Below are 21,258 nucleotides of genomic sequence, written 5' to 3'. Positions count from 1 at the left end.
CAGTTTTTTAATCCCCATTTGACAGATGAGGTAACTGAGGCTGGACACGGTCCCTGATCCACATGGGACTCGCCGTTTTAATCCTCATTTTCCAGATGAGGTCACTGAGGCCCAGAGAAGTGAAGTGACTTGCCCACAGTCACACAGCGGACATCCTGGTTCTGCCCACTTACCTGGTGTGTGGACAAGCCACTTAACTGCTCCGTGCCTCAGTTTCCTCATCTATAAAATGGGGCTGCAATATCTGTCCTCCTTTGAACTTGGACTTTGAACTCTATGTGGGACAGGGGATCTATCCAATCTGATTCTCTTGTATCTATCCCAGTGCTCAGTTCAGTGGTTGGCACATAATAAGCACTTAACAAATATTATTAACTCAGAGGGTGTGATATATATAAAAACTAGATACTGATAACATATATGGTAAAATATTATCCGGGATATCAGTAGTAATGATAAAACTGTGGTGTTCGTTAAGTGCCTACTATGTGCCAGGCACCGTTCTAAGCGCTGGGGGAGATGCAAGTGGAGAAGCAGCGTGGCTTAGTGGAAAGAGCATGGGCTTGGAAGTCAGAGGTCATGGGTTCTAATCCCAGTTCTGCCACTCATCAGCTGTGTGGCTTAGGGCAAATAACTTCTCTGTGCCTCAGTTACCTCATCTGTAAAATGGGGATTAAGACTGTGAGCCCCACGTGGGACAACCTGATTACCTTGTGTCAACCCCAGCGCTTAGAACAATGCTTCGCACATAGTAAGCGCTTTGAACAAATGCCATCATTATGATAATTATTACAAGATAATCGGGTTGGACACAGTCCCTGTCCCACATAGGGATCACGGTCTTAATCCCCGTTTTACAGATGAGGGAGCTGAGGCCCAGAGAAGTGAAGTGAGTTGCCCAAGGTCACACAGCAGACAGGTGGCGGAGCCGGGATTAGAACCCAGGTCCTTCTGACTCCCAGGCCTGTAGTTATACTATTTATAGAGGCGCCACAAGGTGCAAGATGTATTAAAAACTTAAAGTACAACGTTCGTTCATTCAGTCGTATTCTCCCCCAATTAGACTGTGAGCCCGGCAATGGGCAGGGACTGTCTCTATCTGTTGCCGAATTGTATATTCCAAGTGTTTAGTATAGTGCTCTGCACATAGTAAGCTCTCAGTAAATACTGTTGAATGAATGAATGAATTATACATTCCAAGCACTTAATAATAATAATGTTAGTATTTGTGAAGCGCTTACTATGTGCAGAGCACTGTTCTAAGCGCTGGGGGAGACACAGGGTCATCAGGTTGTCCCATGTGAGGCTCACAGTTAATCCCCATTTGACAGATGAGGTCACTGAGGCCCAGAGAAGTTGTTAGTACAATGCTCTGCACATAGTAAGCGCTCAATAAATACTATGCTATACTACTATAGTACTACATACTATAAATACTACTGTACCGAGTGCTTGGGAGAGTCCAATATAGCAATGAAGAGTGACATTCCCTGCCCACAACGGGTTTAGAGTCTAGAGGCAGGGGAGAGAGACATCCATACAAATAAATAAAACGACAGATATGGACATAAGTGGTGTGGGGCTGGGAGGGGAGGGATGAAGAAAGGGAGCGAGTCGGGGCGAAGCGGAAGGGAGTGGGAGAAGAGGAAAAGCGGGGCTTAGTCAGGGAAGGCCTCTCGGAGGAGGTGGGCCTTCAGTGAGGCTTTGAAGTGGGGGAGAGTCATCGTCTGTGGGATTTGAGGAGGGAGGGGGTTCCAGGCCAGAGGCAGGATGTGGGCTGAGGGTCAGCGGCGAGAGAAGGGAGATCGAGGCACAGTGAGAAGGTTAACACTAGAGCGAAGCGACCCAAAGACGTGACATATTTCCTGCCCTCAAGGAGCTTACACTCCAAAGAGGGAGTCGACTAAAAAGATATTTACGACTGGAGCGGTCACAATAAGTAATCAAATATGCGGTTGAATAGGCCAAGACTCAAGTCCGGATCGTAACCCGTCGTGTGCACGGGAATGTGTCTGCCTTGTATCGTCCTCTCCCCAGGTGCTTACTCGGCGCAGTGCCGGGCGCACAGTAAGCGCTTAATAAAGTCCGTCGACTGAAGTACCGAAGATGGGTAAAAAGGTCCTGGAAATGGCTGGTGGGTTTGTGTGGCTTGGGGGTGTTGTGGGGTTGAGCAAAGAAAGCTTGTTCAGTCAGTCGTATTTATTGAACGCTCGCTGTGGGCAGAGCACTGTACTAAGCGCTTGGGAGAGTACGATGAAATAATAGACACGTTCCCGGCCCACAGCGAGCTGACAATCCAGTAAGGAGACAGACATTAATATACATAAATAAATTACAGATGTGGACGTAAGTGCTGTAGAGGGGGGAGGAAGTCAGAGAGAGGCAGAAGGGAGTGGGAAAAGAGGAAAGGAGGGGCGTAGTCGGGGAAGGCTTCTCGGAGGAGATGGGCCTTCAGTAAGTAAGCGCTCAATAAATAGGATTGAATTGGCTTGGGACGGACGGAGAGCGGATGCGTGAGACAGGGAGCACCTCGCCGCCCGTGTGAAAGATGACCTTTCCCCATCCGCGCTGCTCCCTTGCCAGCCTCGGTCGCTTCTCCGACGGTCGGCGATGGGAAGGGGAATGGCGTACTCCGGGACGGTTGGCCCCAATCCCGCTCGGCCGGTCGTTGGCCGTTGAATAGTTCGTCGTCCGCCGGGGTTCGGGAAGGTCCGTGAATGGAGTTCTCTCTACCCAGGTTTCAGCTGGCGTCTCCAAGAAGGGCGACCTTCCGGGCTTGGCTTCCAAGGAGTCCAGCGTGAAAATCATCCATTCTATCACAGAAAAGTAAAATCGGAGGGAGCCTTTCACCTGAAGTTCAGACCGCAGAGAAGTGGGTCCTGAAGGTAGCGAATCAAGCACGGACCTGGGACTCAGCAGGTCATGGGTTCTAATCCTGGCTCCGCCACTCCTCTTCTGCGTGACCTTGGGCAAGTCAATTCACGTCTCTGGGCCTCAGTTACCTCACCTGTAAGGGATGAAGCTGGAAGCGACCTGATTTCCTTGTATCCACCCCGATGCTTAGTACAGAGCCTGGAACAAGGCAAGCGCTTAATCACACCACTCTTATTCTTAACATTATTAATTATTATTAATAATAATAAATGATAGCGGATTTAGAAATTTTTGACTTCCTCTCCCCCGGCTCTATCATTCATTCAATAGTATTTTTTCATTCAACAGTATTTATTGAGCGCTTACTATCTGCAGAGCACTGGACTAAGCGCTTGGAATGGACACATGGGTAACAGATAGAGACAGTCCCTGCCCTTTGACGGGCTTACGGTCTAATCGGGGGAGACGGACGGACGAGAACGATAGCAATAAATAGAATCAAGGGGATGAACATCTCATTAAAACAATAGCAAATAAATAGAATCAAGGTGATGTACATCTCATTAACATATTCTTCCCCCATCGTACTCCTTCCCGGTTTATTCTCCTTCCACAGCATCCGTTTCCCTCAGGTTTTTCTCGTCCCTTCCCACTGCCTCCTGAATCCCCACATCCATTCCCCCCCTCCAGCCTCTTCTGGTTGCTACCTGGTCCTAATCTTGGACAGCTATAACACTGCTAATGTCTTATTGTTTGAAAATGCCATTTTCCTGATAAATCAATCCCAATCTTTTCTCTATTCTGCTGCCAAAAATCAATATATTTTGGGGGAGCTAAATCCAGGTGCGCTGTACACTATAGGTGCATTTAATTCTGGAAAGTGTTCTCTATTCACAGGAAATCCAGCTGCGGCTCGGAAATCCATCTTGCTCCGCTGCAAGTTTGCATTTTCCGCTACATTCATTCATTCAATAGTATTTATTGAACGCTTACTATGTGCAGAGCACTGTACTAAGCGCTTGGAATGTACAGTTCGGCAACAGATACAGACAATCCCTGCCCAATGTCGGGCTTACAGTCTAATCACATTGCACCAGTGCCCTAGGTTTCTCAGATTCCCATTTCTCTAGTTTGGGGGCTTCGTTCTAAATCGAATACTCTACATTCTCTACAGAACGTAGTATTATTATGGTAATTATAAATAATAAATGCCAATAATCAAAATCAATATTAATATTATTGACATTAATCATAAAACTGATTGTGAGTAATGACCCACATCGGTCATAAGTAATACTAATCACGATAATATCGATAATAATTGTGGTGTTTGTTCAGTGATAATAATAATCAATTAATAATAACAGATGATGCTAACCATAATAACAACAATCATAATGATCGCGGTATTTGTTAAACACTATGTGCCAAGCACTGTACCAAGTGCCGGGTGGATTCAAGATATCCAGGTCAGACCCAATCTCTGTCCCTCATGGGACTCACAGCCTAAGTGGGAGGGAGATCGGGCATTTAATTTCCATTTTACAGATGAGGAAACTGAGGCCAGAAAAGCAAAGTGACTTGCCCAAGGTCAAGCAACAGACAAGCGGCAGAGCCGGGATTAGAATCCAGGTCCTCTGACTTCCAGGCCTGTGCTGTTTCCTTAGACTTTGAGCCCGTTGTGGACATATAATCACATATAATCGGGGAAGCAGCGTGGCTCAGTGGAAAGAGCCCGGGCTTGGGACTCAGAGGTCATGGGTTCGAATCCCAGCTCAGCCACCTGTCAGCTGTGTGACTGTGGGCAAGTCACTTCAAGTCTCTGTGCCTCAGTTACCTCATTTGTAAAATGGGGATTAAGACTGTGAGCCCTACTTGGGACAACTTGATGACCTTGTATCTCTCCCAGCGCTTAGAACAGTGCTTGGCACATAGTAAGCGCTTAACAAATACCAACATTATTATTATCATTATATCGAATCAACTTCGGCATTTAGCCTGGGGCTCGGCACTTAATAAGCACTCAAGAAATGCCACAATTATTATTATTATCTTTGAAGACCTTTAAATCATCTCTGCTTTTTCACCAGCGCCTCATTTCAAATGACACCATTTTGTGATCTAGTTTGCCTGGATGTTTAAATAAAAACCAGGGCTCCGTCTCAAGCTATTTTTACTCGGGCACAGATGGGAATGTATGGGCCGAGGAAAAACATTCAGACGTTTGTCGAAAATGACACTGACATACTGACCACTTGATCTTTTCAATCAAATCCCTGCTCGTCGTGGGTAGGGAATGGCGTCTACTAACTCTGTCGTATCGTTCTCCCCCAGGCGCTTAGTACAGCGCTCTGCAGGCAGTAAGCGCTCAATAAACACGACCGATTACCTCGGCCATCCTAGGAAGCTACGTTTCTCCCGGGAAGCAGCCGACTGGGGTCGCGTCCTTCCTGTGGGAATCTTCTTAGTGATCAGGGGTATTTATTGAACACTTTCTGCGAATGGAGCACTGTATTAGGGGCATAATAATAATAAATAGTATTTGTTGAGCGTTTACGACGTGCCAAGCACTGTACTGGGGCTCTCAGGTTGGACGCAGTCCCTGTCCCACGTGGGGTTCACCATCTTCATAAGGAAAGTAGAATATAATAAAAGTTGGTAGACATGATTCGTGTCCACAAGGAACTTACAGAGTCTTATTCCCGCCACAGTCTGGCGGATAGTTTTTTTGTTGTTGTTTTTTTATGGTATCTGTTAAGCGCTTACTATGTGGCAGGCAGCGTATTAAATGCCTGAATGAATCCCGGCTCATCAGGTTGGACGCGGTCCTCGTCCAGTGTGGGACTCACGGCCTTAATCCCCATTTTACAGGTGAGATAACCGAGGCGTAGAGAAGTTAAATGAAGTTAAAAATAATAGTAATGATAATTATGGTATTTGTTAAGCGCTTACTATGTGCAGAGCATTGTTCTAAGCGCTGGGGGAGATACAGGGTGATCAGATTGTCCCACGTGGGGCTCACAGTCTTCATCCCCATTTTACAGATGAGGGAACTGAGGCCCAGAGAAGTTAAGCGACTTGCCCACAGTCGCGCAGCTGACGAGTGGCGGGGCCGGGATTCGAACCCGTGACCTCCGACTCCCAAGCCCGGGCTCTTTCCACTGAGCCACGCCGCTTCTCTGAATGATGGCTTTGGGGCTGAAGGGAGGGGTGAAGAAAGGGCGCAACCCCATGTGCAAGGAGGACCCAGGAGGGAATTAATCGATGGGTCGAGGACCTGGACTTTCCCAGGACTCCACATCTCGGTTCCTGAGAAACGCCGGCCAAGTCACCGCCGTCCGTTGTTTAGCGTCAGGTGGCAACTGGCCCTGGCCCGCGGTTGATCCGCTGCCGTCAGGACCCAGCTTCATCTCCTCCCTCCGTGGCAAGGGAGAGGAGAATGGATAACAGCGGGAGACCCCAACAGCTATTGCCTAGAGATAAACATTTTAAAAACACAAGGAGACAGCATCAAAAGACGGGCCCCGCCTGGGTGGGTCTCCCGCTGGAAGCCGGTCGGGCTCGCGGAACGAAATTAGAAATGGGTGACTGTCAGAGCAAAGGCTCTGGGAAGATGGTGACCCAGAGACTCCCAAGTAGAAAATGAAGAAGATCAAGGCGAGGCAAGGGTTCCTTGCCCCCAAATGTGGAAGACACTACTGGGCGTCAGTCAGTCGAACTTATTGAGCGCCTGCCGTGTGCAGAGCACGGGACTAAGGGCTTGGGAAAGTAAACTGTAACAGAGGTGGTAGATACGGCAGGCGAATCAGCGTGACCTAGTGGATAGAACGGGGGCCTGGGGAGGGTCACGAGGGCACGGGTTCGAATCCCGGCTCCGCCACTCGTCTACCGAGTGACCTTGGGCAAGTCGCTTCACTTCTCTGGGCCTCAGTTGCCCCAGATGGAGAAGGGTGGTCCCTCGTATACGAAGTGGGAGGGAGTTCCGGGCCGGAGGCAGGGCGACGGGGAGGGGATGACCCCCGGGTGAATGAGATCGAGGAGCCGGGATTCGATTAGAGGATTGGAGTGTGTGGGTCGGATTGTAATAATAATAATAATGTTGGTAGTTGTTAAGCGCCTACTCTGTGCAGAGCACTGTTCTAAGTTCTGGGGTAGACACAGGGTAATCAGATTGTCCCACGCGAGGCGGACGGTCTTAATCCCCATTTTCCAGATGAGGTAACTGAGGGCCAGAGAAGTGAAGTGACTTGCCCACAGTCACACAGCTGACAAGTGGCGGGGCCGGGATTCGAACCCATGACCTCTGACTCCCGAACCCGGGCTCTTTCCACCGAGCCACGTAGGAGATCGGGGAAGCAAGTTGGGAGGTGGAGAGCCAGGTGGAGTTTACTCCAGTAAGGAGTTTCGGTTGGATGTGGAGGGGTATGGAGGTTTTTGAGGAGCGGGGAGTGGGTTTTTTTAGAAAACTCTGGACAACAGAGCGAAATAGGGACTGGAGAGGGGAGAGACAGGAGGAGGGAAGGTAAGACAGATGCAATAGTCAAGGCAGGATATGATGAGAGGCAGCGTGGCTCAGTGGAAAGAGCACGGGCCGGGGAGTCAGAGATCCTGGGTTCAAATCCCGGCTCCGCCACTCGTCAGCTGCGCGACTTTGGGCAAGTCACTTCTCTGTGCCTCAGTTACCCCATCTGGAAAATGGGGATGAAGACTCTGAGCCCCACGTGGGACAACCGGATCACCTTGTATCCCCCCAGCGCGGAGAACAGTGCTCTGCACATAGTAAGCGCTTAAATACTATCATTATCGTTATTACTGTAAGTGCTGGGATCAGCACGGCAGAAGTTTGGATGGAGGAGAAAGGGCGGGTGCTGGGGATGTCGTGAAGGTAGAACTGACAGGATTTGGTAACAGACTGACTGCGCGGGTCGAATGGAAGAGATGAGTCGAGGATAATACTAAAATTACAGGCTTGTGAGACGGGGAAGATGGTGGTGTTTTCGCCCGAGAATTCCAAATAAGGACTTGCTTTCATCCAACAGCAACTTGTTACAGGCTGCTCTGTGGGTCTTATTCGTGTTTATCGCAAGGAAAGGAATCATTACATATAATATCTTTATAAGATAAATATCTTAAGTATAAGCTTCTTGAGGGCCACGATCGTGTTTTGGTGACGCAACGTGGTGCAGTGGATAGAGCACGGGACTGGGATTCAGAGGACTTGGGTTCTAATCCCGGCTCTGCCACATGCCTGCTGTGTGACCTTGGGCAAGTCGCTTCACGTCTCTGGGCCTCAGTTACCTCATCTGTCAAATGGGGATTGAGGCTGTGAGCCCCATGTGGGACAGGGACTGCGTCTAACCCGATTTGCTTGTATCCACCCCAGCGCTTAGTACAATGCCTGGCACATAGTAAGCGCTTAACAAATACCATCAATATTATTACTGTTATTATCATTATTATTTACACTAATTCTCTTGTACTCTCCCAACTGCTTGGCTCAAGGTTCTACACCCAAATTGGCTCTTGATAATTATGATTGATTGAATGAGTGATTGATTGAAAAAAGCTCACTGCGGGCAGGGGATGTGTCTGTGATAGGGCTATATTATACTCTCCCAAGGGCTTAGTACAGTACTCTGCACATAGTAAGTACATAATAAATACGATTGATTGAAAAGAACAAAAGAAGTATCACAAAGGGGTCAGGACCACTGCCCATCTTAAAGCAGTGTGGCTCAGTGGCAAGAGCCCGGGCTTGGGAGTCAGAGGTCATGGGTTCTAATCCCGGCTCCGCCGCTTGCCAGCTGTGTGATTGTGGGCAAGTCACTTCACTTCTCTGTGTCTCAGTTACCTCATCTGTAAAATGGGGATTAAAACTGTGAGCCCCGCGTAGGACAACTTGATTACCTTGCCTCCCTCCAGCGCTTAGAACAGTGCTTTGCACATAGTAAGCGCTTAAATACCACCACCATCTCTAGCATCTAATTTTGAATAAAGGGATGCTAATGCTGACCTTCAATCTCATCTATCTCGCCGCCGACCCCTTGCCCACGTCCTGACTCTGGCCTAGAACGCCCTCCCTCCTCGTATAATAATGTTGGTATTTGTTAAGCGCTTACTATGTGCCGGGCACTGTTCTAAGCGCTGGGTAGACACATGAGAATCAAGTTGTCCCATGTGGGGCTCACAGTCTTAATCCCCATTGTACCAATGAGGTAACTGAGGCACCGAGAAGTGAAGTGACTTGCCCACAGTCACACAGCTGACAAGTGGCCTCGCCGGGATGATAATAATAATAATAATGTTGGTATTTGTTAAGCGCTTACTATGTGCAGAGCACTGTTCTAAGCGCTGGGATAGACACAGGGGAATCAGGTTGTCCCACGTGGGGCTCACAGTCTTAATCCCCATTTTGCAGATGAGGGAACTGAGGCACGGAGAAGTTAAGTGACTTGCCCACAGTCACACAGCCGACAAGTGGCAGAGCTGGGATTCGAACCCATGACCTCTGACTCCAAAGCCCGTGCTCTTTCCACTGAGCCACGCTGCTTCTCGTGAGCCACGCTGGGGATAATTGCTCTCCCCCCCTTCAAAGCCTTCTTGAAGGCCCATCTCCTCCCAGAAGCCTTCCCTGACTAAACCCTGCTCTCCTCTTCTCCCACTCCCTTCTGCATCACCCTGACTTGCTCCCTTCATTCACCCTCCCTCCCATCCCCACAGCACATATTTATGTATCTGTAATATATTTATTTATATATATTAATGTCTCCCCCTCTAGACTGCGAGCTCGTTGTGGGATGGGAATGTGTCTGTTGTGGTACTGTACTCTCCCAGTGCTTAGTACAATGCTCTGCACACAGTAAGCACTCAATAAATACGATTTGGATGAATGGATGGACCATCTAACATCCTCTTAGACTGTAATTCGTGGGCAGGGGATTTGTCGTCTGCCATCTCTATTGTACTGTACTCTCCCAAGCGCTTAGTACGATGCTCTGCACAAGATAAGCGCTCAATAAATACCATTGTTGTTGACAGGGAATGTGTCTGTTTATTGTTGTACTCTCCCAAGCGCTTAGTACGATGCTCTGCACAAGGTAAGCGCTCAATAAATACTACTGTTGTTGACAGGGAATGTGTCTGTTTATTGTTGTATCCTACTCTCCCAAAAGCCGAGTACAGTGCTGTGCACGCAGGAAGCGCTCAGTAATTACGATTGAACGAATAAATTGAATAATCCCTGCCTTTTTTCTTTACATCCTCTTCTTCCCAACCGGCAACCCCGTTAGGATTTCCCGGTCCAAGAATTAATCAAAACAACCCCTCAAACTTAACAAACTAGCTAGCTCTCCTTCTTGATAAAGGAGGTAAGTTTTCTCTCCTCTGTAAGCTGCTCCAATTCCCTTGTTTGCCTCCCTTTCGAGTTATGCCCTTAAAAGACATAACATTTCAAAGGACTGGCAGAAAAATAAAAAGTGGTTTGAGTAGCGCAGACAGTTTCACTGTGGCTCTTTGACAAGGTCAGAACTGTATTCAGTTTCCATTTTCTTTCAACTGCGTGTCGGTGCTCTAGTTTTATATCTGGCTTTTCTGCCTCTCAGCTAGCAGGACCAGGCCTAAAGGCACAGAAATCTTTGTGGGCAGGCAATGTGTTTGGTTACTGTTATATTGTACTCTTCCAAGTGCTTAGTAATAATAATAATAATAATGATGGTGTTTGTTAAGGGCTTGCTAAGAGTCAAGCTCTGTTCTAAGCACTGGGGGAGATCGGGTTGGACACTGGCCCTGTCCCACGTGGGGCTCACAGCCTTAATCCCCATTTTACAGATGAGGTAACTGAGACCCAGAGAAATGGAGTGGCCTGCCCAATTTCACCCAGCAAGCAGATTGCAGAGCCGGGATTAGAAACCAGGTTTTCTGATGATTCCCAGGCCTGGGTTGTAACGGTTAGGCCATGGCTGCTTCCCCCCAAGTCAGCTTCCTATAAGAGACTGTTAGCACTGCTGGGGCTCAGACCCTGTCTGCTAGATTATACCATCCTCTCCCAAGTACTTACTACCACTGAAGGTGCTCAGTGAATAGTATGGATCGATTAAGTAGTATGGATAGTATGGATCGGAAGCAGCGTGGCTCAGTGGAAAGAGCCCGGGCTGGGGAGTCAGAGGTCATGGGCTCGAATCCCGGCTCTGCCACTTTCCAGCTGGGTGACTGTAGGCAAGTCACTTCATTTCTCTGAGCCTCAGTGACCTCATCTGTAAAATGGGGATTAACTGTGAGCCTCACGTGGGACAACCCGATTACCCTGTATCTACCCCAGTGCTTAGAACAGTGCTCTGCACATAGTAAACGCTTAACAAATACCATCATTATTATTATTATTATTATTATTGAGGAGAAGAGGAGAGAAACATGAGGAGGAGGTGGTTCCAGGTTTGGGAGCAGCTTGGAAAAAGACCTGGGATATTGGGTTGTAGGGAGAAAGAGCCTGTCCCCTTCGAGGGATCGGGTGGAGAAATGAAGGAGACAAGCGTTCTGGGGAGAGGAGAATTCCCCGGTGACTTTGACCCCTGTCAAAAGGCAGAGCCACCTTCCGCCTAATCAGTATTTCCAAAGATAGCGTGGGCTCAAATAGCAGCTGTAGCCACTGAGCTGCTCTGTGACCTTGGGCAAGCTATTTCACCTCCCTGAGTCTCTCTGTTGTCGTATTGTGTGCCTTGCACACAGTAGGCGCTCAATAAATACGATTGAATGAATGACTCTCAGTGTCCTCCGCAAAATGGGGAGACACCGCTCTGCTCTCCGTGAGGGACAGGGACTGGGTCTGACCTGGATAGCTCGATCGACCCAGCGCATAGCACGGTGCTTCGACACAAGGAAACAGTTAATGAAATGACAGGAAATCAAAGGCTCGTTCCCAGAGAAAGATCCCCCGGAGTTCAAAACCGGAGGGAGTCACCCTTGCCCTCCCTGGAGCCACTCTCTTTTATTTGACAGTTTTCTCTGGCACCCCTCTTCAGCTCGAGCTTGGAAGCCTTTCGCAGTTCCGCCAGCCAAATGTCAGTTAACAGCCGATTTTTCTCCGTCTAAATTAGGCAGAGCGGGGCTCAGGGGACGTGCTGATTTGCATCGTATCCCCCCCGCAAAGACGAGGCAGGCTCGTTTTTCAAATGAACCGACTAGGAAGCCAGCGGCCCTCCGTGCAGTGAAACGGGAGAGAGCCTCCGGATCCTTTTGGGCCCCTTAATGAATGTTGGGCCTTACGACTGAGACCTGTGCCTGGCAGCTGCGTTTCACCCCGGAAGGCCGGGAGTAATGCGATCTCTCCCTCTCTCCTTTTCTCTTTCTCTCTCAAATGCAATAATAATCATAATGATGGTATTGGTTAAGCTTTTACTACGTGTCAAACACAGTTCTAAGCGCTGGTGGAGATACAAGCTAGTCAGATTGGACACAATCCCTGTCCCACGTGGGGTTCCCAGCATTAATCCCCATTTTACAGATGAGGGAACTGAGGCACCGAGAAGTGCAGTGACTTGCCCAAAGTCACACAGCCGACAAGTGGCGGAGCCGGAATTAGAACCTAGGTCCTTCTGACTCCCAGACCTGGGTTCTGTCCACTAGATAATGTTGGTATTTGTTAAGCGCTTACTATGTGCAGAGCACTGTTCTAAGCGTTGGGGTAGATACAGGGTCATCAGGTTGTCCCACGTGAGGCTCGCAGTTAATCCCCATTTTACAGATGAGGGAACTGAGGCACAGAGAAGTGAAGTGACTTGCCTACAGTCACACAGCTGACAAGTGGCAAAGTGGGGAGTCGAACCCATGACCTCTGACTCTGAAGCCCTGGCTTTTTCCACTGAGTCATGCTGCTTCCGTCTGTTTGTAAATACACAGCTATATACATATATTTGTATATATAAATATATTCATTCAATAATATTTATTGTCTGCTTACTATGTGCAGAGCACTGTACTAAGCGCTTGGAATAGAGACAGTCCCTGCCGTTTGACGGGCTTACAGTCTAATCATATATATATATATATATATATATATATACACATAAATAAAATATATATATACACATATACAAATATATAATTATGCATTGTTTGTGAATCCATTTTGTACAACTCTTTAGCATTTTCCTGGATGAATATGCTGCAGGAAACTTTTATTGTTCTAGTGAAATGCTTATCATTGACAGGCGGAGCCTGTTATCACTGACAGAAAGAGTGTATTTTATTGTGCGGGGAGGGGTTGGGGTTTGACTTAGGTTACCATAGAGCTTCCTCTTCGGATTGGAGTGTAACGTTTGTAAAACGACTGGGGATTTTTCACAGTTCAAAGCCTTAAAGTGAAATGCAAAGTTAAAGCTCAGGGATTTAAACTGGTGGCTGAGCGAATGAATAATAATAATTAATAATAGTTTTGGTAACTCCGGTACAGTTCTAAGCGCTGGGATAGGTACAATTTAATCAGGTTGGACACAGTCCCAGTCCCACAAGAGGGTCACACTCTTAATCCCCATTTTACAGATGAGGGAACTAAGGCCCAGAGAAGTGAAGTGACTTGCCCAAGGCTACACAGCAGACAAGTGGCAGAGCCAGGATTAGAACCCAGGTCCTTCTGAGTCCCAGACCTGTGCTATTTAAGATTCTGGGAGGAGGAGGGTTGTTTGGGGCTTTTTGCTTTTTTTTTTTTTTTTTTTTTAGAAAACAGGTGAGATCAGACTCTTTCCGCAGCTTCGAGTGGGAAGAGGGCAGAGTTGACTCTGGGAGGGTGAATGGGGAATAAATTTGTGCCAGGAAAACTACGAGGAGCCAAACAGCGGCGCTCTCTCGAAACCCGGAGATTGATCACCTCAATATGGGCTATTCAGAGCCCCGACTGCGAGTAAACACGCTTTGCCCGCTGCGATGCCCGGGCAGTGCCGTGGTTTTGGAGAGAGCGAGCAGGCAGAAGCGGGTGGCAACAGAAGCCTGGACCGGAGCCTGCTCAGTGGGACTCGTACTGAGTGACATTTGCTGAAAACGAAGCGATTTGAGGTCATATTATTAATGAGCATAATTGTGGTATTTGCTAAGCGCTTACTGTGCGCCAAGCACTGCGGTAAGTGCTGGGGCAAATACACAATCATCAGGTCCCACATGAGCGTCAAGAGAAGCAGTGTGGCAAAGTGGAAAGACCACAGGCCTGGGTGTCAGAGGACCTGGGTTATAATCCTAGTTCTGCCAGCTGCCTGCTTTGTGACCTTGGGCAAGTCACTTCTCTGTGCCTCAGTTTCTTCAACCGTAATAATAATGTTGGTATTATTAAAGTGGGGGTTACATACCTGCTCAGACTGTGAGCCCTATGCGGGACAGGGACTGTGTCCAACCTAACTAGTATCTACCCCAGCGCTTAGAACGGTGTTTGGCACATAGTAAGCGCTTACCAAATACCATAGAAAGTAGGAGGGGAGAACAGGTACTGAATCCCCATTTTACAGATGAGGCTCAGAGAAGTTGTGACTTGCCCGAGGTCACACACTCTGCATACCAGGATTGGAACACAAGTCCTCAAACTCCTAGGCCCTTACTCTTCCCACCAGGCCTCTTCTTTTCGCAGAATTCTGTATTTTTCCCTGTGGTGGCATAGTTTCGAGCACAAGTTATTTGGAAACTATTAAGAAGACACCGCCTGAAAAGCCTTAGATAATGAACGAATAGGTTTGTCCCAGTTGCCACATCCAGTATCTGTTCAGAGCAGGCAAAAGCGGAGCCCAATTCCTTGTTTTGGAGCCAAGAAGGTCGCCGTTTCTTATCAACCGTGCTACTAGCCTGGCAAACCCCAGCGCGTCTTGAGACATTTCCTAAACTGGCAGGCCGAAGGGTCTCCTCGAGTTTGCTTTGCCTTCCTCCCAGCTTATTTAAAACCCCCATTTCGAAGGGGGCCAAAAAAGGAAACGACTCGGGTTCATTTGCAGTGGTGGTTAGGCGGAGGGGCCTTAAGGAAGTAAAGGAGAGTCTGCTGTTGTGGAGATCTGGAGAAGGGAAACAATGAGAGTCAATTCATTCATTCATTCATTCAATAGTATTTATTGAGCGCTTACTATGTGCAGAGCACTGTACTAAGCGCTTGGGATGAACAAGTCGGCAACAGATAGAGACAGTCCCTGCCGTTTGACGGGCTTACAGTCTAATCGGGGGAGATGGACAGACAAGAACAATGGCAATAAATAGAGTCAAGGGGAAGAACATCTCATAGAAACAATGGCAACTAAATCAAATCAGGGTGATGTACATCTCATTAAACAAAATAAACAAAATAAATAGGGTGATAAAGATATATACAGTCGAGCAGATTCATTCATTCATTCATTCAATAGTATTTATTGAGCGCTTACTATGTGCAGAGCACTGTACTAAGCGCTTGGGATGAACAAGTCGGCAACAGATAGAGACAGTCCCTGCCGTTTGACGGGCTTACGGTCTAATCGGGGGAGACGGACAGACAAGAACAATGGCACTAACCAGCGTCAAGGGGAAGAACATCTCGTAAAAACCGATGGCAACTAAATAGAATCAAGGCGATGTACAATTCATTAACAAAATAAATAGGGTAACGAAAATATATACAGTTGAGCGGACGGGTACAGTGCTGTGGGGATGGGAAGGGAGAGGTGGAGGAGCAGAGGGAAAAGGGGAAAATGAGGCTTTAGCTGCGGAGAGGTAAAGGGGGGATGGCAGAGGGAGTAGAGGGGGAAGAGGAGCTCAGTCTGGGAAGGCCTCTTGGAGGAGGTGATTTTTAAGTAAGGTTTTGAAGAGGGAAAGAGAATCAGTTTGGCGGAGGTGAGGAGGGAGGGCGTTCCAGGACCGCGGGAGGACGTGACCCAGGGGTCGACGGCGGGATAGGCGAGACCGAGGGACGGCGAGGAGGTGGGCGGCGGAGGAGCGGAGCGTGCGGGGTGGGCGGTAGAAAGAGAGAAGGGAGGAGAGGTAGGAAGGGGCGAGGTGATGGAGAGCCTCGAAGCCTAGAGTGAGGAGTTTTTGTTTGGAGCGGAGGTCGATAGGCAACCACTGGAGTTGTTTAAGAAGGGGAGTGACATGCCCAGATCGTTTCTGCGGGAAGATGAGCCGGGCGGCGGAGTGAAGAATAGACCGGAGCGGGGCGAGAGAGGAGGAAGGGAGGTCAGAGAGAAGGCCGACGCAGTAGTCTAGCCGGGATATAACGAGAGCCCGTAATAGTAAGGTAGCCGTTTGGGTGGAGAGGAAAGGGCGGATCTTGGCGATATCGTAGAGGTGAAACCGGCAGGTCTCGGTAACGGATAGGATGTGTGGGGTGAACGAGAGGGACGAGTCAAGGATGACACCGAGATTGCGGGCCTGCGGGACGGGAAGGACGGTCGTGCCATCCACGGTGACGGAGAAGTCTGGGAGCGGACCGGGCTTGGGAGGGAAGATGAGGAGCTCAGTCTCGCTCATGTTGAGTTTTAGGTGGCGGGCCGACATCCAGGTGGAGACGTCCCGGAGGCAGGAGGAGATGCGAGCCTGAAGGGAGGGGGAGAGGACAGGGGCGGAGATGTAGATCTGCGTGTCATCTGCGTAGAGATGGTAGTCAAAGCCGTGAGAGCGGATGAGTTCACCGAGGGAGTGAGTGTAAATGGAGAACAGAAGAGGGCCAAGAACTGACCCTTGAGGAACTCCAACAGTTAAAGGATGGGAGGGGGAGGAGGCTCCAGCGTAGGAGACCGAGAATGATCGGCCAGAGAGGTAAGAGGAGAACCGGGAGAGGACAGAGTCCGTGAAGCCAAGGTGAGATAAGGTACGGAGGAGGAGGGGATGGTCGACAGTGTCAAAGGCAGCAGAGAGGTCAAGGAGGATCAGAATGGAGTAGGAGCCATTGGATTTGGCAAGAAGGAGGTCACGGGTGACCTTAGAGAGAGCAGTCTCGGTAGAGTGGAGGGGACGGAAGCCAGATTGGAGGGGGTCTAGGAGAGAATGGGAGTTAAGGAATTCTAGGCATCGATTGTAGACGACTCGTTCTAAGATTTTGGAAAGGAAGGGTAGTAGGGAGATAGGACGATAACTGGAGGGGGAAGTGGGGTCAAGAGCGGGTTTTTTTAGGATGGGGGAGAATTCACTTGGGTTGGGAAGGCAGGAGGAGATTCAGGTGATCCATAGTTGCGTCAGGGATGGATCCCACCGTGGAGGAAATGCTTGGATCTTTAGGCAGGATTCTGGACAGTTTGGGTGTTTCTGGAGTTGACGGTTGAAAGAGGATGGTGTGTCTTTCCTCACTACCGCCCCATCTAAACATTGGCTTGGAATAAATTGATATTAGCCTGGGCAGAACTCTGAATTATTTTCCTCAGCTTCCCCTTTCCTCCGCGTCGGCTCGACTCCCTCCCTTTGCTCCACCCCCCCCCCCCCGCCCCACAGCATGTATGTACAGATCTATAATTCTGTTTATATTGATGCCCGTTTACTTGTTCTGGTGTGTCTCTCCCCCTTCTACAGCGTAAGATTGTCTCTCTTTATTGCTGAAATTGTACTTTCCAAGCACTTAGTGCAGTGCTCTGCACACAGTAAGTGTTCCATAAATATGATTGAATGAGTGAATTAATTATATTTTTAGGAAGCCTAACATTCTCATCTTCTCCTCATTAGCCCCTTCTGCCGGTACTTGAGGTGGGAATACCAATCAGTGGTATATATTGAGCACTTTTTATGTGCAGAACACTGTACTAAGTACTTAGGAGAGTATAAAGGAGGTGACCAGACACTGGCCCAAACAGAAGTAAAATATATTTTTGTGTGTGTTTTGGGTTTTTTATGATGTTTGTGAAGCGCTCACTTTGTGCCAGGCACTGTACTAAATGCTGGGGTAATCATGTTGGACATAGTCCCTGTCCCATCTAATGTTCGCTGTCTCCATCCCCATTTTACAGATGAGGTAACTGAGCCTCTGTGAAATGAAGTGACTTGCTCAAGGTCACAAAGCAGACGAGTGGCAGAGCTGTGATTAGAACCCAGGTCCTTCTGACTCCCAGGCCCAACCTCTATCCACTAAGCCATGCTGTTTCTCAGTGTTTATTATTTCTATTATTATATTTGTTTAGTACTAATTGATTGTTATTATATTATTAATTTATTACTATTATTATATCTGTTGAGTAGTTTCAAGATAAGCAGGTCCCACTTGAGGCTCACAGTCTAAATAGGAAGGGAGAACAGGTTTTGAATTCCCCTTTTGCAAATGAGGGAACTGAGGCACAGGGAAGTTAAGTGATGGGCCAAAGGTCACACAGATTCATTCATTCAGTCATTTACTGAGCACTTACTGTGTGCAGAGCACTGTATTAAGCGCTTAGGAAGTACAATTAGGCAACAAATAGAGACAATCCCTGCCCATAACGGGCTCACAATCTATGGAAACAGCACAGGCCTGGGAGTCAGAGGACCTGGATTCTAATCCTGGCTCTGCCACTTGTCTGTCGCGTGACCTTGGGCAAGTCACTTCACTTCTCTGGGCCTCAGTTCCCTCATCTGTAAAATGGAAATTATATACCCGAGCTCCCTCCCACTTAGGCTGTGAATCCCATGAGGGATAGGGGACAGCCCAGGATCAGAACCCAGGTCCTCTGACTCCCGGGCCCATGCTCTTTCCACCAGGCCATGCCATTTTAGTTTTGTGTACCCACGAAATGGCGACCGGCTCCTCTCCTGTCTTCCGCCGCTGCCGTTCGGGCCTTCGATCCGCTCTGCCTTTCTAGGTCAGTGGATATCGGCGGCCCACAGATGGGAGCCAATCCCAGCAGTGTGGGCTACTAAGCTCTCGCTCTCTCAGCCTCCCGCCGTGGTTTTAAGAAGAGAAACGGCAATGCCTTGACAGGCTCGCCCCTTCTGGCTCTGGAGGAGCAAAGATGACGAGCCACTCGAGGCTTCCTCTGGAGTGAGATGGAACTCAACGGCCCCAGCACCAAATAATAATGATAATAACAGCAACTGTGCATTCGTTTAGCACTTACTATGTGCCAAGAACTAGGGTAGGTACCAACCGGATCAGATGCAGTCCTTGCAAAATCTCAGTCAAAGCGGGAAGGAGAGCGGGTATTTTATTCCCGTTTTACAAGAGGAAACCGAGGCACTGGGAAGTTAAGTGTAAGCTCGTTGTGTGGAGGGAATGTCTACCATCTCCATTATAGTGCTCTTCTGTACCCCCCCAAGCGCTTAGTACAGTGCTCTGCACACCCCTGATTAGACTGTGAGCCTGTTTTTCGGCAGGGATTGTCTCTATCTGTTGCCGAATTGTCCATTCCAAGCACTTAGTACAGTGCTCTGCCCATAGTAAGCGCTCAGTAAATACTATTGAATGAACAATAAGCGCTCCATAAATACGATCGATTACTCCGGGACACACATCAGGCAAATGGCAGAGCCAGGATTAGAACTGAGGTCACCTGAATTCCAGGCTTGTGCTCATTCCACTAGGCCAGGCTATGTCAAGCTTGGAATGCCCAAGGACACACATTTCATATTCCTTCTCCCCCATCCACAGAGGCTGGTTGTGCGCCAGAGACGATCCTGAACTTTGGATCCCCTCTAGGGCCTCTCAATGTCTCTTTTAGATCGGGAATGGCAGTCCTTTCTGCCCAAGCCTCTAAGCTCGGTTCCAAAATTGCCTTGATCCATCTAAGGGTCTTCTCGACGGGTTCGACCATCTGGGACTTGTGCCAACTGAGGAAGCTCTCTCTCATCCCGAGCATCTGCTGTCTCAGTCTCGACTTCGACCCCTGTCCGTCCAGCCATCAGTGCTATTTATTGATGATGATGGTATTGGTTAAGTGCTTCCTATGTGCTGAGCACTATTCTAAGCGCTGGGGCAGATACGGGGTAATTGGATTGTCCCACGTGGGGCTCACATATTTTAATCCCCATTTTCACAGATGAGGTAACTGAGACCCAGAGAAGTGAAGTGACTTGCCCAAGATCACACAGCTGACAAGCGGTGGAGGCGGGATTAGAACCCACGACCTCTGACTCCCAAGCCCGACCTCTTTCCACTAAACCACGCTGCTCCTGGGGACCATCAAATACCATCATCATCATCATTTATTGAGCGCTTACTGCCTGGATAGGACTCGACTACAAACCTACATAGTAAAAATGAATAATAATCATATATTTTCTAAGTGGTATTTTTTGAGTGCTTACTATGCACCAGGCACTGTTTTAGGTGCCAGGGGAGATAGAAGTTAATCAGGTTGGACACAATCCCTGTCCCACGTGAGGACTCAATAAGTCTCAATCCTCCTTGTACAGATGAGGTAACTGAGGCCCGGAACAGCGAAGTGACTTGCTCAAGGTCACACGGCAGATGAGCGGTGGAGGCAGGATTAGAACCCAGGTCTTTTTGACTCTCAGGCCCTTGTTTTATTCACTAGATCACCACCCGAAGGAACAATATAGGAATTGAAGTTAAATGGACTAGATTGTAAGATCATTACGGGCAGGGAACGTGTCTGCTAATTCTGCTGTATTGTACTCTCCCAAGTGCTTAGTACAGTGTTGTGCACATAGTAGGTGCTCAATAAATACCATCGATTGGTTGACCAAAGGAGATCGGAGAGCCTATGATCCAGTCTAGGCTGTAAACCAGTTGTGGGCAAGGAAAGTGTGTGTTGTATTGTTCTAGCGTACTCTCCCAAGTGCTTAGTACAGTGCTCTGCACACAGCGCTCAATAAATAGGATTGATTGACTAAAGGAGACGGAGAAGCAGCCTGGCTTAGTGCAAAGAGCATGGGCTTGGGAGTCAGAGGACATGGGTTCTAATCCCGGCTCCGCCACTTGTCTGCCAAGGGACCTTGGGCAAGTCATTAAGTTCTCTGGGCCTCAGTTACCTCATCTGTCAAATGGGGATTCAAAGTGTGAGCCCCACGTGGGGCAACTTGATTACCCCGTATCTACCCCAGCGCTTCAAACAGTGCTTGATACATAGTAAGCGCTTAACAAATACCACAATTATTATTATTATGATTATTGAGAGCCTGCGATCTACTCTAGTCGTAAGTATCCGCTGTAATCCGGAAGCTCGTCGCGGCCGGGGAACGTATCCATTATATTGTATCGTCCTCTCCCAAGCGCTTTGTACAGTGCTCAGCACACAGTAAGCGCTCGATCAGTGGGATCGATCGTCCGACAGATGGACGCGAGAACAGGTGGGGGGCATTTCTGGCCAGCCCCAAGGGCTCGTTCCGGGCGATAGGAAGCCCTTTTTCCCGGAGCGCCGCTGTTGAAAATTGAAGGAAGGATATTAGACAGATGTAACTGCCCTGGGATGAAGTTACAGCCTCAAGCTCATTGTCCGGAGGAAATGGATCTCTGGCGGGGACTGGGAAGCG

General features: G+C 48.6%; 1 protein-coding gene across 3 annotated transcripts in view; it reads left to right on the top strand.

Annotated features, from left to right (window-relative positions):
• Window positions 1–21,258, top strand: part of PKIG (cAMP-dependent protein kinase inhibitor gamma) — a 67,214-nt gene that overhangs the window by 9,843 nt on the left and 36,113 nt on the right. The window contains exon 2 of one of the 3 annotated variants that reach the window (XM_039912865.1): window positions 2,738–2,885. The exons of the other annotated variants lie outside the window; for them this stretch is intronic. The gene's annotated coding sequence lies outside the window, so the exon portion shown is untranslated. The remainder of the gene's footprint in view (window positions 1–2,737; window positions 2,886–21,258) is intronic. 3 annotated transcript variants of the gene reach the window in all.

The sequence above is a fragment of the Ornithorhynchus anatinus genome, chromosome 8 (assembly GCF_004115215.2).
Source record: "Ornithorhynchus anatinus isolate Pmale09 chromosome 8, mOrnAna1.pri.v4, whole genome shotgun sequence".
Taxonomy (NCBI): domain Eukaryota; kingdom Metazoa; phylum Chordata; class Mammalia; order Monotremata; family Ornithorhynchidae; genus Ornithorhynchus; species Ornithorhynchus anatinus.
Note: the sequence above shows the minus strand (reverse complement) of the source record. Positions and strands in the feature narration are given on the sequence as shown.